Genomic DNA, 4,897 nt, shown 5'->3' with positions numbered 1-4,897 from the left:
CACAACTTATTTATAGGCTACCAGGAAGGAGTACGCCCAACGTAATTTTAGGTTACGCCCAACGTAGTGAGTACGACCAGCATAATTTAGGGTTACACCCAGCGTAGTGGCGTGGGCAACAAGCAAATATGTATGTAGATTGTAAATCTTCGAAAAATTCATAACTTTTGCATACGAGCTCCGTTTTTTACGTTCTTTATATCCACAAGTAGCTATGGATGAGATCTACAACTTTCGTTTAGACTCCGTCGGCTAATTTTTGACTTTACTTTTTAAAATTATATTTTTAACAGGCTTAGACTGTTAAAGTCTGTGAAAAATTCATAAATCTCTTGTCCGAAGTTAGTTCTCGACTCTCTTTATATTGACAAACTCCTATTAACGAGATCTTCGATTATCGTGTAGATTGTTTCGGCTAAATATCAACCGATCTAAAATTCGATTACTGAGTTGTATACTGCTATGCCGATTCTTAGAAAAATCACAACTTCCTCTCACGAAAGCAGATTTGGACATTCTTTATATGAACGCTCTCGATTTAACGACTACTACGACTTCCGTTTAGACCTCATAACGTCCTATCAAAAATCCATTTTTAACGTTTATTATCTCTAAGTTGACTATCCCGAATCTGCGGGCGTTACAGTAACTATGAACTCACTTGTTAAAAGTGGATGAATGATGAATTTGGCAACACTTCGCCTAACACTTTGGTTTTTCTTTTGATGTGCAGAGTATTCTAACGAGAACCGGTAATTACACAGACATAATTCCAATCCAGGAGCTTCTATTATCCATCTTATTGATGTCGTAGGGCCTCGCTAAATTAGTTGAAAACTAGAAAGTATAGGGATTAGGGGGCAGAAAGGGTTTCTAGAGGACTTGAGTGGATATGGTGTTAAGAATGAGCTGAAAATCACACATATATAGAGGCTATGGTGATATGGCTCCATGCAGAAAGCGACATGTGGCAACATTCTAGTGGTGTGTCAGAGGCACGTCGTGAGCCTTGTCTGTGCATGCAATTTAATATATTTTCAAAAATTCATATTTTATTCATACAAGCTCCGCTTTTGACGTTCTTTATATCCACATGTAGCTATCGACGAGTTATACAACTTTCATTTAGACTCTTTCGGCTAATTCTCACTTTATTTTTAAAGTTATATTTTAGTAGGCTTATACTGTTAAAGTCCGTATAAAAATCATAACTCTTCCATATGACATCCGTTCTCGTCTTTCTTTATATCGACGTAATTGTATCTTCGGGATCTTCAACTCCCATTTAGATTTTTTCGGCTAACAATCAACCGATTTCTATTTTGGTTTTTGTGTCACGCACTGCTGTGCTGAATTTTTGAAAAATCATAACTTCCTCATATGAAGTTAAATTTAGATGTTCTCTATATGCACGCTTTCGGTTTAACGACTACTATGACTTTCGTTTATATTATTTTCCCTAAAAAATCTTCCATTGATAATATCTATTTATCGTTGTGTTAAACAAGTATCCTATTATTTTTTAATCTTCTCGACCAATCTTGCGGGCGTTACAATTTTACATGTCCTCAACTAAATCAAAATATAAAGGACTTACAACTGTTACTTGTGAGATACATTAGATTTTAAACGTGTTCTTGATGGGGACTGAAGAATTTTGGGTTAGTAGATAACTTTAATGATAACATATTAGTGATACTATTTACTTTAATTCTGACCTTTATGAAAAGACTAAAAATATTTATATTATTTACTTTAATTCTGACTTTTATGAAAGGACCAAAATATTAAGGTGGATGTATATTTTGTTTAAAAAAGGTCAGCTCATTGTATTTTTAGAATTGTTAAGGTTGTTTCATTGTTACATACATTTGATATATGCACCAAGTCCTTGAAGATATATGAAAACAATTCTTACAGAAAATTTGAATTTGATGAATCCCTTTTATGGCGAGGGAGGGCGCTAATTAAAAGGTTCGTTATATATATATATATATATATATATATATATATATATATATATATATATATATATATATATATATATATAAAAGATCATTGTAGAACCACTTTAAAATCATAAAACCATAGAACCATATTTATAGCCTTTGGATTATTATCTAAATGATCTAGATTAAAGAGGTGGGTAGTAAATTATGCACCCTTGTGCATCTAATCATTGCTTAATTAGGTAAACTGAATGCAGTTTCTTTTAAATTGATTATTTTTATCACCATGATTAACGTTTCCCTAAAAAAGTCACGATAACTCATGTCTTGCTCGCCATCTCCAATACTCCACCATCGTATCTCATGTTTTTCGGCCGTTGATCATCTACAAGGGTTCAAGGAGGATGAAAGGCCTCCTATCTGTTAGGTAAAGGATTGATTGATTCTTAAAAGACAATTACATAATAATATATAGAGAATACATAAAGTCTAATGGCTAAAGCCTAAAGGGTTTGGGCCTAAACTCTAATCACTAACATCCCCCCGCAGTTTGATCGGGTCGAGACGATTAAACTAGAAAAATAAACAAAAGAAGAAAACATAAAAACTAGATGAAGATGGCGGCATCGGCGGTGGTAGAGCTCTAACAATGGCGACTAACATCGATTGCTCGTCGGAGAAGAAGAGAGAAGAAGTGGCAGCCATAGGTGATTTCGTTTTAGAAAAACAGAAAACTAGCGTCAACGACGATGATCATGCAACCAGCGGCAAAGGAGTCCGGAGAAAGGCAGCGAGAAAAAAAGAGGGCTCGAGCTGCGGCAGACGGGGCCAATTTCGGCGAGATCGGGAACTACAATGTTGATATAGAAAGAAACGACTATAGATCAGAGGCTGCCCGGCGGAAAAGGTGTCATCGGAGGGAGGAAACAACAACATCAGAAGGGGCTGAATCGGGAAAGAGATCTGAAGAAGTAGCCATCCGAGGAGGGGGTAGAAGGCTCAGAGGCATGGGTCATCTGAGGAGGAGGTAGAAGTAGACGAGGCAGTGGATGAAACCGATGAAAGAGCTATAGTTTGGTGTCGGTGGCTATTTTATTATTTAGGCGGAAAAGAGAAGAAAATGAAAAATATGTAACATAATGAAGGCACCTCCGACGACTATTAGAGAAGGTCGTCGGAGGTGGAAGGCGGTGGCTGTGGGTTGTGGTCAGCAACAGGGTTTTAACCTAGAGCTCTGATACCATGTTAGATAAAGGATTGATTGATTCTCAGAAGACAATTACATAATAATATATAGAGAATACCTAAAGCCTAATGGCTAAACCCTAAAGGGTTTGGGCCTAAACCCTAATCACTAACACTATCCGATGATAATGGCGGTGTTGATACACCTATGGTTTGGTAAACAACGATAAGAAAGTGTCATAAACTCTTAATTTATCTTTAATCCCATGTTGGTGATGTCAATCTGTGTGCTAAGAATGTGCGTATGTGTGGTATGTTCATGTGATCGGAAGGAAATGGATCCGAAGCCAGCCTCCTCGTCGGCGATTTATGGCAATGTTGATGGATTAGGGTTTGGTCGACGGTGATTCTTAGGCGCCATCAACACCTAATTTCTATGTAACCTACCACTGGTGATCAATAATCTTCTACTACCAAAAGAATAGGCATACCTAAAATCTTTTATCGGTCCATGCATACTTCTCCTAAACCCCCCATCAACCCCTGATTTCTATCTAATAATTTATGTGTTTGAACTCTTTGGTCAAAGTGAAGGACACATGTTTTCTTATTAATCCATATTGTAAGTTTGTATTTTTGTTTCATATTTTTATTCAAGTTTTAGAACCTGCATTGGTGATTAATTTTGCAAGAGATGGAATGCACATAAGAGATTGGTTTTCTGTTGTTCATACTCATTCTTGGTTGCTAGTTGTTGCTTTCTATTTTGGTGTTGTCTTAACATAAATGATTAGTTACCACCTTCTGTGTATATTTTCACTCATCTTGACGTATGTTTATAAAGTTACATTTGTCTTCACATTGTAAAACCGACTTAAACAGAAAGCATATTGTCAATAGTGAGATTCCTACTTATTTGGGGGATCTCAAGAACTTGAATCTATTGTGAGTTTGTATTTTTGTTTCATTTTTTATTCATTCTTTTATTGAAAATTTTCAATTTTTAGTAATTTTTATAGTCACAAGTGAATATTTATTGAATAGTGTTCATTCATGGACGTTTGTTCATTCATGGACATATGTTCACAAGTGAATATGTATTGAAATTGAGTCATAGAGTCATCATTTGTTGAAATTTTAACATTTTTGTTTGAACGAATCTCGTGTTTTAGGTGTAGTGATCATGGATGGTTAGAGGTATGGTTTTCATTACAGTCAAGAGGTCACAAGAACAAGATCAAATAGCTAAATAAGGCTTCCTCCTTTCAGTTATGAACATGTATGATTTTATATAAATGTTCAATTATGAACATTTATGAATAATTGAATATTAACATTCAGTTATGAAGATGCGTGATTTTGTATAACTATTAGAAATGTAACAAAGCTTGAATATATAACATGTATGAGTTTGTATAAATGTGCAGTTATGAACACGCATGATTTTGTATGAACATGTATGATTTTGTGTGAATGTTCTGTTATGAACGTATACGCATATGAACGTTAAATTATGAACATTAATCTAGTGTATATTTGTTCAATTTATGTTTTTTGTATAAATGTTCATAAGTGAACATGTATGAACTTGACTAATTATGAATTTTTGTATAAATATTCAATTATGAATATTAATTTGGCAACAAGTTATGTACATAAACCTATTTTTGAATATTTACACATACATATGTTTAGAAATGAACATATACATATGTTCATAGATGACCATAAATGTGTATTTTAATGATCTCATACTATTGTGG

Source organism: Lactuca virosa, chromosome 1 (genome assembly GCF_052849685.1).
Source record: "Lactuca virosa cultivar CGN04683 chromosome 1, Lactuca_virosa_CGN04683_v6, whole genome shotgun sequence".
Taxonomy (NCBI): Eukaryota; Viridiplantae; Streptophyta; class Magnoliopsida; order Asterales; family Asteraceae; genus Lactuca; species Lactuca virosa.
The sequence above is the reverse complement of the archived record's forward strand: the minus strand, read 5'-3'. Positions refer to the sequence as shown.